General features: G+C 33.0%; 1 long non-coding RNA gene across 1 annotated transcript; it reads right to left on the bottom strand.

The window, feature by feature from the left end:
* Positions 1-4550: 4550 nt before the first annotated feature.
* LOC120076621 lies at positions 4551-13971 on the bottom strand. The gene is made up of 3 exons (XR_005481584.1): positions 13441-13971; positions 10717-10907; positions 4551-5052 (listed from the first exon to the last, which is right to left on the bottom strand). It is a non-coding gene; the product is annotated as an uncharacterized LOC120076621 (long non-coding RNA).
* Positions 13972-14508: the final 537 nt, after the last annotated feature.

The raw sequence follows: 14508 nt of genomic DNA, 5'->3' as shown, positions 1-14508 counted from the left end.
CACCTTCTTAGTTTGGAATTATTACCAACTTGGCTCTTTCTTCTCCGAGGTGAATGAAAATCACAGATTTATATTTGATATTAAGATTTTGACCTTTGGATTCTATGTTTATAAGTCTTGTGATTTTATTTTGCTCTTCAGCTTTATTGCTACAGGTCAGTCATGTCCATTCATTTCGATTTGGAGACGTAGGGGCTATTTTTTGGTATGAGTTTTCTTTTTCTTCTCTATTCTATTCTTTTCTTTTTCCTTTTTCTTTCCATTTTTTTTTTTTTTTGACAACTTTGGATTTTTTAGTACAAATTTTCTTTCTTTTAATTAGGTGAAAAAAACGATAAGAAAATTTATGATGTAGCTAAGACGACATTTGATAAAATTTTAGTTTTTTCTTCTTGATTTTTAAAAGTTAAACTTATAAATAGTGCTTCCATCTTATTGGTTTTTGTGTTTTGTTGATGACTTAGTGTACACTCAAATACAAATATTGATATTTGATATTGTACAAATTTGGTGTCTCAATTGGTTTATTGAAAGTTAAATTGTTTTAGGTAATATTCAAGTATGAGTAGTCAAGGTTCATACAAATATAACCTTCAAGGTTAATTCATGTTGATACCTTTACATGTTCTGTTGTAAGATGAATTTAAGTTTCAACTTAAGCTCATGGTAAAATTAAGAGAACAAACTCTTCAAGTAGGGAACTGATATCAGTGGATTTCTAAATGATTTGTGCTATTAATTCAAGTATGTTTTGGTTTGGTGTCAGTGGATTTCTAAATGACTCGTGCTATTAATTCAATAGATTTCTTTTGTTATGTTTGTTTATTTAATATGTGTCTATGTTTTTTATTTAATAGGCATCCATCAAAAGATACAAATCAACATTCAAAAGAAATGTCCATTGGGAGATCAAAAGAATCTTAGGAACGACAAGTGAACAAAGAAGGGCTGCAAAATATTTTATTTACTTGAAAAATAAACATGAAAGATATATTACTTTATTTTGTATCATTTCTATATTTAGTTCTAGGAAATAAATAAATTGCTTTTTTTGTAATGTTAATAGATTTATAAAATTTCAAATATGAATGAAAGTCATGATATTTAATTTGTTATAAAGTATTTAATACATGTGGGTTGAGCTTGAGTCACGAGTTCATTTTTAATACAAATATGAATAATGATATACAAATTATTATTGTTGAGAAAAAATTGTACCTTTTATAGCCATGAACAAAACTATAACAAAATTTATATAGTGAAAAAAAGTGCTGTCAAAGGATTATTATAGTAATTATAGCTATTAGAAAAAACTAAATAACCTTACTATAGCATAAGATTAAAGCTATAAATTCTATATTATATTTTTTAAAAAGTGCTATTATAAGTCAAAGATAACATATTATTTTAGTTATATAAACATACTATAGCTTTAATAAAAGACGCTATTAAATGTTTTTATAGCAAAATAAATAAACTATACCTTCATACTTTATTATAGCATCGAATATAGCTCTACGAAAGCCCTATAAAAAGTCTCAGACTTTTAATAACATGGGTTGTCAAGACCTTCGAAAAAGGTTTTTTTCGTTAGCTATCGTATCCGTTCTTTCTTGTAGTGATATATACAACATTATATTTGATATATATTTGAAATTTTATTTAAATAAATAAATATAAGTGCAATAACGAGACAATTGGTGGGATATATTGTCCTATAATACTGAATAATGCATGAGATAAAAATTTACATTTTTCCAAAATAATAAACATACCAAAAACATAAATCATAATATATGTGATGTATATTTATATTTTTTAGTATATTATTAGGATGTTCAACATATACTTGAAAGATCAATGAAGAGAACAGAGGATCGTTTTTAGATAAAAATATGGAAGAAAATAAATGAAATCTCTAAAAATTAAAACAACGTTCATATAAAATATCCTCTCAAGAGAAGATATGAAAAACCAATAAATAATGTTAGTAGTGAAGGAATTAAATATATCACAATTTTGAATTAAAGATGAAAACGATAAATTGGTCCAAAGTTAAAAGTTAAAAATTCTTAACTAAATAATTTAAAATCTAAGATATTTATGAAATATATAGTGTAAAAATGATTTTCCAAATATATTATTTGGTTTTTTTTTTTAAATTGGTCCTTACACTCATTTAAACCATGCCCTATGTAGATATTTTGTACGAAAATAAGTTAATGCTGCAGAATAATCTCATAGTGAAGGGGGGGACACAAGTTCAAGGTTCTATATGATGCCCTTTTATGAAGTAGGGTAGGGGTCCAATATATATAACTTTTAATTATTGTTGAATACACAACATGCATGTAACCAGTGCCACCCCTTTTTGAAAAGTTGTTGGGTTCTAGGTTTCTTCCATCTCACATCTTCATTTTTCTTCCTAAACTACAATATATTACAAGTCAAGGTCGGCCAATAACAATAAGACAATGGAATTTCATTGTTTGTCTATGCCTGTATCCTACCTAATAACAATTGTCGAGTCTTTAAAATTTAGGATCGGTTTGGATTGATTTGAGAAAAAAATATATCAAAGAATTCATTTTTTATTTTAAATATTTTTAATAAAAAACTAATTAAAATACACTTGAAAAGCTATTTTGAGTGGTTGTCAAACACTTTATTTTCTTCCAAAGTGACTTTTTTTTTTAAAATTAAACACTTGAAAATATATTCCAAACACCTTTGCAACCTTGTGCAATAGCTTGAAGAAAACCCTTGTTTTGTTGGTGGGACTTTGTTTATTTATTTTGGAAAAGGTAATTCCCAGATATCTTTTAACCACAGGTATCTTTTAGCCACACGAGTGAAGGAATTACTTACCCATTGAGAAGTGTGGGTTTTCACTTCTTCTTTTCCTTTCTACCTCCATTTTTCCACAGTTTTCTCATGCACAACTAAACATAGTCATCTTTAATTTCTAGACATTGAAAAAACCCTAATCCAAACGGCTATAGTCTCTACAATCAATTCTGATGCCCATCTATGGATATTTTTATCCCTACGCTGCATCTACATTTACCTTAAAAGTATCAAATGGAGGCTTCGACCATTTCAGGTTAATCTTGGAACAATTTTTTGTAGATGTAGATGATTGATGAGAGCAGTGCTTCGTAAATTTTCCTCAAAATAATTTTTAATCCATAGTTCTCTATTGTCAATTTATGCAATGGAGAGTCCATGAACAACATTGTTGAGATCTGACCAAATTGACCAACAGGGAATAGGAATAAAAGCTAGATCATGAAGAGAAGAAACTAACAAGATCTGAAACCATCTATCAACTAAGCTATGATTGAAGTCTTCAAAAATAATCGGACAATCAGAAATCTTCATCCATAGTGCCGTAGCTCAGGACAACTAAATAGGATATGATCGACATAGTCAGTTTCTTCATTACACAAGGGTCAAGTACGTATGATATCTAAACCTGATCTTCTTCTGAGTTCAACTCTTGTAGTTAAGATGTTGTGAAGTGCTCTCCATAAGAAATGCTTGATTTTAATTGGGATTTTGTGTTTCCAATTAAATGTTCCATATTTTTTCCATTTTATTTTCGCTGGATTACTCCTTTTCAATGATCTTTTTTGTAAAGAATTTGTAGCCACTTTTGACAAAGTGGATTCTAGATTTCTCAAAATTTCATATGATCTTATCTGGAATATTGATATTTATAGGTATATTTTTATACATGTTACGTTATCTTCATTAAAAAATTCCTTCAAAAGCTTAACATTCCAAGTTCCATTGGATTGAATAAAATCATAAACTCTCACTCTGTTAAAAGACGGTTAAAACAAATTGGTTTAAAAGTACTGGGACAAGGTAGCCAAGGATCAATAAACATATATACTGAGGAACCATTTTCAATCCTAAAGCGTGGCCTTCAATCAAAAGATTTTTTCTATAACAAAAACTCTTCCAAATTGCTGAAGAATAAGCATATGAATAAGCCTCTAAAATTGATGTACTTGGGAAATGAAAACTTTTTAAAACCAAAGAAACAAGAGTATTTGGATTTTCCATTATTTTTCAAACCTGTTTAGCTACAAGAGCCTGATTAAAACCCTCTTAAGTCTAAAAAATTAAGACCACCAAGAGCATTGGGTAGACACATTCTTCTCTTTATTAGAATCAGAACTCCATCAAAATTTTGAGAATAATCTTATAATGTTAAAATAAAATTCCTTTGGAAGCCTGAATAAACTCATGGCATAAGTAGGTAAGGGCTTGCCCAATACTCTTTATTAAAGTTTCTTTCTTCTCATTAGAGAAAAAGATCTTTTCCATCCTTGAGTAGCTTTTCAAACTCTCTCCTGGATGTATCTAAAGTCATTTGATCTGCTTCTAGAAAGGATTGAAGGGATGCCAAGGTACTGACCAAAGTCTTTTACCAAAGAAACACCAAGGATGTTACTTAAGAAAGTAGCTCTGTCATTACTAATTTTTGCTGAGAAAATAATTGCTGATTTATTAAAATTTATCTTTTCTCCCGAAAGACTCATAAATAGATAGGATATGTTTGAGATTCATCAATTCTTCCACATTTTATTTACAAAATATCATGCTGTCATCCACGAATAATAGATGTGAAATGGTAGGACAAGTGTTAGATAAACGAAAACCTGAAAGAGCATCTCTTGATATGGCATTCTGTAATAAAGATGAAAGTCCTGCAACAAATAAAAACATATATGGAGATAAATGATCCCCTTGTCTGAGTCCTCTTGATGGAATGATTCTCCCTTTGGTTTCACCATTGATTTGAATAGATAAGGTTGGCGTTGTAATGCAATCCATAATTAGAGAAACCCATCTAGGGTTAAAACCAAGTTTAAGCATTATGTTCTGAAGAAATGTCCATTCCATTCTATCATATGCTTTACTGAGATCTAGCTTTAATGCAGCAAAACCTTCCTTTCTTTGTTTCTTTTTCTTCAAGAAAGGTAGACATTCATGTCCAAGAATAATGTTATCAGTAATGGCTCTCCCTGGAATAAAAGCTGCCTGTGAAGAGGAAATCAAAGAGTTCTGTATAGGTTAAATTCTATTGGATATTGCTTTTGTAATAATTTCATAGATAACATTACACAAACTAATAGGTCTACAATCTCTGACAAAAGAAGGATTAGAGACTTTTTAAATTAAAACAATATGAGTAGAATTAATTATTTGAACTCCCTTTCTTTCATTTAAAGCTTCTAAGCATTTGATGATCGTGCTTCTGCCAATAATATTCCAATATTTCTGAAAGAAAAAGGCAGGAAAACCATCCGGCCCGGAGGCTTTTGTTGGGAACATTTGCTTGAAAGATTCAGTAACTTCTTTATCTGTGAATGGTGCAAGAAGTAAATCATTTATTTCCTTTGTAATTTTGGATGGTATTGTTTCTGTAACAACATCAATAGCTTCGAAGTAAATATATATCTTGGTAATAAGAAATGAAAATCTGTTCAATCTCATTAGTGTCTTCAACCCAATTACCATTACTGCCAACAATGCCACATATTTCAGTCTTGCATTTTCTCATACAAGCTTTCATGTGGAACCACTTTGTATTTTGATCTCCCCATTTTAATCAATCATCTCTTGATCTCTATTTTCAATATATTTCTTCCTCCTCTAATAGACGGTCCAACTCAAATTGAAGACCATGAATGGTTTGGAAATAAACTATAAGGCCTTTGTCATATTCATTTTTTACTTCATTCTTACAAGCCTTGATTCTATTTCTTCTTTGATTGAAAATTCTTCTACCCCAAATTGATAGGGACCTTGAGCAATTAGCTAGATTTAGAATGATAAAATCTTTTTGAGTAGTACATTCATTCGAGTTGCATGAAGATTTGGTAATCTTCCCACATTCCTCATGTAAAGTCCAGCACTCCTTAAACTTGAATGGCTTTTCGTGGCGATCTTTGTTGAAAAGTTTGTCATTATTAAACTTTATTTGTGGCATTTAGTGTGACTTTTGGGTTTTGTGACTTTTAGTTTTTTGTAACCAATAGTGATTTTTGAGTTATAGGAGTTATGTGAGTTATGAGCATTTGATGACATTTATAGCTTTAAACCATTGGCATTCCTATGGTTATGTTTGTAAGCCTATATAAAGGCATGTTTAGTTGAATGGAAAATATATCTCTCATTTTTCATATTTATCCTCCACGTTTTTTTCTAACATAGTGGTATCAGAGCTAGTAGAAAATATTGAGAGAAATGTTTATTACATTCCCAATGTAAAAAATAATATATTGAGTGTAGGACAATTGTTAGAGAAAGGTTTTGAAGTTCAAATGAAAAAGTCTCCATGAGCAAAAACTGAATGTTTCCTTTGAATATATGTAATGATGTTCCAAAATGCTTGAAGACGTGTTATGAAGATCTCTCTTGGCTATGGCATCTATGGTTTGGGCACCTCAATTTTGGAAATTTAGAAGATTTGTCGAAGAAGAAGATGGTGCGAGGTTTACCACACATTCACAAGTCAAACCAAGCCAAACCAAGTGTGTGAAGGGAGTTTGCTTGTTAAACATCATCGAAGTAGTTTTCCGAAGGAGTCTATGATAAGAGCAAAGAAGCCTTTAGAATTCATCCATGTCGATGTGTGTGGAATGATCAAACCAAAGTCTCATGGTAAAAGTAAATATTTCCTTCTCTTTATTGATGATTTTTCTAGAAAAACATGGGTGTACTTTTTGAAGGAAAAATCAGAAGTATTTGAAATCTTCAAGAGATTTAAGGCACGTGTGGAGAATGAAAGCAACCTTACAATCAAGGGCCATGGAGAACCGATCGAGGTGGTGAATTCAACATCAAATGAGTTCAAACAATTTTGGATGAAAAAGGCATCCGATGTCCGTTAACAGCCTTAGGGACCCGCAACAAAATGGCGTTGGTGGAGAGGAAGAATCGGACAATTCTTGGAACAGGGCAAGAAAGCTGCTAAAGACAAAAGAATATGTCGAGGGAATTTTGGGCGGAGGCCGTAGCTTGTGTGGTTTATTTGGACAAATCAAGCACCAACCAAAAATGTGCTTTAACAAAACGCCTCAAGAAGCATGGAATGGAAGAAAGCCCAGGATTGGTCACTCAAGGTGTTTAGGAGTATTGCATATATGCTCATGTGTTGGAAGGAAAAAAGGACCAAAGCTCGATGATCGAAGCGAGAAACTCATCTTCATTGGCTATGATGCAAGTCAAAGGGTTTTATCATCTTTACAATCATTTGAATGGGAAGGTAATGATTAGTCGTAATGTTGTGTTTTTATGAGGAAGCCTCTTGGGATTGGAATATACAAGAGGAGGAGTATGATTTCCTTCCATATTTTGAAGAAGACGATGAAAATGAGCGACCAGGGATGAAATAGGTGAAGGTTTGCCCATTCCAGTGCCACTACATTCGACCGATCGATCATTCATCTGAAGGTTCATCCAACGATTCAGAGAACGAAATTGGCCCAAGAAGAACTCGAAGTCTACAGAACTTAATGAGGTAAATGAAAATAAAAATGACATAATTCTCTATTGTCTTTCGGGATTGTGAGCCTATTTGTTTCCAAGAAGCCATTGCAAGCAAAAGAAATGGGAAGGATGCAATGGATAAAGAAAAGCAAAGTGATAGAGAAAAAATGACACATGGGAGTGACCAAGCTTCCAAAAGGGCACAAAGCCGATCGGAGTGAAGTGGGTATACAAGACAAAGAGAAAAGTCAATGGCGATGTTGAAAGGTACAAGGCGAGACTAGTGGTGAAAGGGTATAGCCAACGACATGGCATCGACTATGATGAGATATTTGTCCCTGTTGTTCGCCATGAAACTATTTGTTTGTTGGCAGCCCATAATCATTGGAAGATACATCAAATGGATGTCAAATCGACATTCTTGAACAGAATTCTTGAGGAATAGGTCTATGTGGAACAACCATTGGGTTATGAAGTCAAGGGTGAAGAAGATAAAGTACTTCGATTGAAGAAGGCACTATATGGTTTAAAGCAAGCACCAAGAGCATGGAATTCGAAGATTGACAAGTACTTTCAAGAGAAGAAGTATATGAAGTGTCCTTATGAATATGCCCTCTACATCAAAATGCAAGGTGAAAGCATACTAATCATTTGTTTATATGTTGATGATTTAGTATTTACCGGAAACAATCCTAGCATATTTGATGAGTTCAAAAGAGAGATGGCAAAGGAGTTTGAAATGACAGACATTGGTCTCATGAGTTACTATCTTGGGATCGAGGTCAAACAAGGTGAAGATGAGATTTTTATATCCCAAGAGGGCTATGCTAAAGAAGTGCTCAAGAAGTTCAATATGAATAATGCTAATCCAGTGGAACACCGATGGAATGTGGAGTCAAAATCACCAAGCAAGATGGAGGAGAGAAGGTAAATTCTACATATTTCAAAAGCTTGATTAGAAGTTTGAGATACTTGACATGTACAAAACCATATATTCTTTACTCGGTTGGAATTATTAGTCGATTTATAGAGGAACCGACAACAACACATTGCAAAATGGCAAAAAGGATACTTCACTACATCAAAGGGACGATTAGGTATGGTCTTTCCTATGTCTCTTCTAGCAATTTTTATATTGTTGGTTATTGTGAAGTGATTTTAGTGATTTGGATGATCGAAAGAGTACTACGGGGTTTGTGTTTTTTTATTCGTGAAACGGCGTTCACATGGATGTCAAAAAAGCAACCCATAGTCACATTATCAACATGCGAGGCAGAGTACGTCGCAGTAACTTCATATGTATGTCATGCAATTTGGCTAAGAAACTTAGTGAAGGAGTTGAAGTTTCAAATGGAAAGTCCAATAGAGATTTTTGTTGACAACAAATCGGCCATTGTCTTAGCCAAAAATCCGGCATTTCATGGAAGGAGCAAGCACATTGATACCCGATTTCACTACATTCGGGATTGCATTACGAAGAAAGAAGTGGAACTCAAATATATCAAGTCACAAGACCAAGCGGCGGATATTTTCACAAAGCCCCTCAAGTTGGAGACTTTTATCAAAATGAGGAGTTTACTGGGTGTAACAAATCAAGTTTGGGGGGGGGGGAGACTTTATTTGTGGCATTTAGTGTGACTTTTGGGTTTTGTGACTTAGTTTTTTGTAACCAATAGTGATTTTTGAGTTATAGGAGTTATGCGAGTTATAAGCATTTGATGACGTTTATAGCTTTAAACCATTGGCATTCCTATGGTTATGTTTGTAAGCCTATATAAAGGCATGCTTAGTTGAATGGAAAATATATCTCTCATTTTTCATATTTGTCCTCCACGTTTTTTTTCTAACAATCTTTTCTAGAAAAAGTATCCAAAATATCACACAAGATCGGTTTGTGATCAGACCCTGCCCAATCTAAATGATGAACTTTCGATTTAGGAAATAACTCATAAAATTTTTCATTGCATAAAAATCTGTCCAGTCTCTCACAAATTCTATTTCCATGTCACATATCTGACCATGTAAAACATCCTCATAAGTAATTGAAATCTCAAATATTGCAATCATCAATACAATGTCTAAAGTTTTCTAGAGAAGAATAATTCTTATGTGGTCCCCCATTTTTCTCATGATTCCAAAGGATCTCATTTAAGTCGTCACCAACTAACCATGGGGAGTCGTCAAAGTTGTGATGAGACGAGTATGAGCGAATGTTGACTGAAATCGCTTTCTTCCACAATAAACAAAGACAAACTTTAGCTCCTTCACTATTTATTAACCACTAAACAACCATCAAACCCATTGTGAACTCAAATTCTATTGGTAATATCATTACCACCTTTAGTTTCAGACAAAAATAAAACATCAGGTGCATGTACGCGAGTGAGCTCTCACAATCTCCATAATGTTCTTGCATTGCCCAATCCTTGAGCATTCAAACATAACATTTTCATGTTCTATGGTCGGGCTGAATGTCAGTTCCTGCCAATGTATAGGAGAGGTTATCCATAATTTGAAGATCCACATCATCAGTTTTCTGTCTTTTGCCAATAGAAGTCTCTTCATTTTTATCAGATTTTCTTTTCATTTTGTATTGAAAGGCAACTGGAATATCATTTAGCTACTTTTATTCTTCTTTTCAAATTTTTCAATTTCCACATATTAAGTGAACTTGTTGCATCAATGATGGGAGGATTTGGGAAGCATCCTCTAAGCTAGTTTTTAACACTTTCTTCTCTGTAATTAATGGATTTTCATTAGAAACTGCTTGAAGGAATCCAACATGACTACCATCAGTGGATTGATGTAATTTCGTTGATTTTGGATAGGTATCTCCTTCTCTTGAAAGGTTGTGTAAAGTCTATAACATCTAGAGTGAAAACAACATTTGCATACACTTCTAGACTCACTAATCATGTACCATAATTCTCTATATAAAGGATGCTTATCGGTAAGAAAATTAGAGTGTGAGAGTTAGATACTTATGTATGTAAAATTCCTCCAAGAATAAAAGAATTCTTCTTTTACTGTGGATGTAGGCATCTTGCCGAACCACGTACATCTGCTTGCAATATTCTCTTATCCCCATCATTTTCTACTTCTCCGTTCATCGATGCACCATTCACTCAATCAATTTGCACAACCATGTGAATTATAAGTTAGAGAAGTTTTAGGAATTGAGAGAGAGTCTGAGAAGTTGTTTCAGTTTACCTTTCTGATCATAATAGAATTCCACCAATAAGGATAAAGGAAGAAAAAGGGGATAGAGCTTCGTTTGTCTTTTCACCAGCTATGTTGCTTCTTTATAGCCACTTCTTCCAAGCCATAACTCATTCCCTTGCATTAGTCTCAATTTTGGGCCTAGTTTGGGCCCTTCAAGCTTAATAGATTGGTATCAGAGCCTGCAAGAAGTAGACAAGAACTTCAAGAAACTTAAAAGAAAGCAAATCTTGAAGAGTTAACATCAGCCAATGGCATTCACGAGGTATGAAGTTGAAAATTTTGATGGCAAAGTAGATTTCAACTTGTGAAAAACAAAGGTAAAAGCGATTATGTGGAACTGAGAGGGTCCTTGAGAGACACAGATAACCATCATTTTCTTAATGAATTCTGGTGTAGGGTGGCTTGAGCTGTAGTTACAAGAAACTCATAGCAGATAAAGCTTTGGCTAATGAAACTTACACGGAAGATTTTGTTGCCCTTATTAGGATATCACAAACATCCATTCACAACAATAAAGTAGTGCAAGTTGAAGTTGTACGTAGTAGTGATTTTGATAATTTTCTTTCTATGTTAAGTGCGATTCATGCTTTTTTTAAAATGCCTTTCAATCTTGCCTCTTTGAGGTTTGAAATATAGTGTGATACATATTCAAGCTGACTGAAATAATGTTATAACATTGTCAGTGGGTCATGTTTCACGTTTATGCTGAAAGTCTGTACTAATTTCTAAGGGTAAGTCTCAAACATTTTATCCATTTATATATATATATATAAATATATATATATATATATATATATATATTTGAATGGATACAATCTTCCATTGCATGTGTTACGCTTATGCCCAAACCTTTATTGTTTTTTATCCTTTGAACAACAGTGGTCAGACAAAGATGCCTATAACCAGACACTGCTGAAGCTGGGGGGTCTATTCAAGAAGAATTATGAAGGGATCCATACTTACCAAGTGGAGAGGGATAGTAAACTCATAATGTTTGAAAATCATAATTCTTTATATAGTTGTAATTTGTGTTTTCAAGGCCTGAATTATTGTACAACTTTTAAATTATAATTCTATAGTAGAATTTGTAGACTAAATGTAATAGATTTACAATCCATACATGAATAATATGTCATAGCCATAGCGTTCGATGATGATGTGTCATGTTATACTTTTTTTACCGAAAAAATGGATTTGGCAAGGAAACTTTAAAAAACGGACAGATTCAGGCTTCAATGTTGGTTAAGAATTAAAAAAAAATAAACAGGTTTTAATGTCGGCTGCAACCAATAGGCTTTAATCACTAAAGACCTTTAATGTCGGTTGCAACCGACATTGAAGACTATGCTATTGGTGTTTTTGAAGCCCTTTAATGTCGGTTTAAAATCGACATTAAAGGCAACCGACCTTAAAGGGCTTTAATACACTATCTTTAATGTCGGTTGCCAACCGACATTAAAGACCTTTAATGTAGGTTTAAAACCGACATTAAAACCCGAATTTCTTCTAGTGAAAGCAAGCCACTACCAGACTTCTATTGTCGTTGGTTGGTCAGGATAACATTGAACTAGATCAGCTAGATGCCAAAGCTTTCTTCTTACATGGACATCTAGATGAGACTATATATATGAGGTACAACCTATAGAATTTGAAGTAAAGGGGAAAAAGGGACCTTTATTGTCTTCTAAATAAGTCTATCTATGTACTTAACCAGTTCCCTAGATGCTGGTACAGAAGGTTTAATGACTACATATAGAATATTGGGTTTTAAAGAAGTACCTATGATATATGTGCCTATATCCTTTTATCCTCCTACAGAGACAAGGTATACCTACTTCTCTATGTTGATTATATGTTACTAGCAAGGAGATCTAAAGAAGATTTAACTCATGTCAAAGATTTCCGAAAAATAGAATTTGACACAAAAGATATGGGTCAGGCAAGATAGATCCTAGGGATTGAAATCACAAGAGACAGAAATTCATCTATTCTACACATCAATCAAGCTACTACTGTTATAAAATAGTCAGAAGGTTTAACCTGCCTAATGCCAAACCAGTGACTATCCCTATAAAACATCATTTTATGCCATCTTCAGCTAATTCATCTACAGAAAAAGACATTGAACACCTATCAGTGTCATACAGTCAAAGAGTAGGCAGTTTAATGTACTTGATGATCTCAACAAAACCAGGCCTCTCCTATTGTGCTAGCTCAATAAACAGATACATGTCTAATCTTGGAAGACATTGTGAGGCAACTAAGTGGATACTTAGGTACTAACTTGGTCTATGAATGCTAAGCTAACCTACCAGAGCACTCAAGAGATTGAACTCGAGTTGTATGGCTATGTTGACTCTGATTTTGCAAGGGACTTGGACAAGAGAATATCCTTATCAAGCTATGTGTTCTTATATGGCCCAAATTTGCTAAGCTGGAAAGCTAATTTATAGTCAACCACAACATTATCTACTATAGAGGTAGAATACATGGCACTAGCAGAGACATATACATAAGGATTGTGGTTAAAGAGCTTCATGGCAGACTTTGGTATATCACAAACAATAGTTAAAATTTACTGTGATAACCAAAGTCTATCCATCTTTTCAAAACCCTTCCATACCATTCAAGAACAAAACACATAGACATAGAATACCACTTCGTTCGAGATAGAATAGAAAAGGGAGAGATTGAGGTGTTAAAAGTACATACCTCTGAGAATGCAGTAGAGATGCTCACGAAGCCTGTGTCAAAACTCAAGCTTCTCGAGTGCTTAGAGCTAATTGGCTTCAATTTACCTAAAAAGGGATGATATAAAGTCAAAATTAGAAGGAGAAGACTACATACATTGTGATCAAGGTGGAGATTTGAAGATGTTTGATCTCAACGGCTACATTTACCAGAAATAGTTTCTCAACAACTATTAAATTAGATCATTGCATATAAATAGCTCTAAGTATAAAATCAAATCATGTATAATCTATGAGAAAGTGAGATCTATAAAAGAAGAGAAATCATATCTTGTAGCATTAAATGTGAATAAATCGTCTCCCTCCCATGGATGTAGGCACTTTTAGCCAAACCTCGTATATTGTTGTTTTCTTCTTCTTCTTCTCCTTCTTTTCTTGTGAGTACATGCTTTATTTTCTTCAGCTTCCTTGCAAATCACCATCAACAAAGAGAAAGTTAGAAAGACTTAAGAGAACCTTTCAGACATTCGAACAAGAGAGAGAGGAGTTTTGCATTCTGATTTGAAACAAAAATCAAAATAAGATTGAAATTGGAACTCTACCACTGGCTCTTTCTCCACCGAGTATCCCACCTAAATTAGTGTATTTGGACCAGATCTATTCTCCATTTGGGCCTGCAATTCAAGATAAAGCCCAACACTCCATAAAACTATTATTTAATTTATGAACATGGTTTATGTTAAAACTTTTTGTATAATTTTTATTTTGTAATATTATATACCTTACAATACATTACATGCTGCATATTTTAAGTTTATAAAAAATAATTTGCGTTTGTAATAGGAGATACTCTATTTTAGATTTCTTTAGTGTTTATTCAATATAATTTTCCATTTTGAAAACTAAAATTTCAAAATTTGGATAGAATAAATATATAAAAATGTTGTTTCTCAAATTTGTACGGTTTGAATCACAAAATTTGAAAACAGTTTTCAGAAACAAAATTCAAGTTATCTGCTAAACATATATTTGATGAACTCAATAAATCTGAAATATTATGAAGCACAAATACTTCATGTGAGGTAAAGAA

Source organism: Benincasa hispida, chromosome 4 (genome assembly GCF_009727055.1).
Source record: "Benincasa hispida cultivar B227 chromosome 4, ASM972705v1, whole genome shotgun sequence".
NCBI classification, from domain to species: Eukaryota; Viridiplantae; Streptophyta; class Magnoliopsida; order Cucurbitales; family Cucurbitaceae; genus Benincasa; species Benincasa hispida.
The sequence above is the reverse complement of the archived record's forward strand: the minus strand, read 5'-3'. Positions and strand labels throughout refer to the sequence as shown.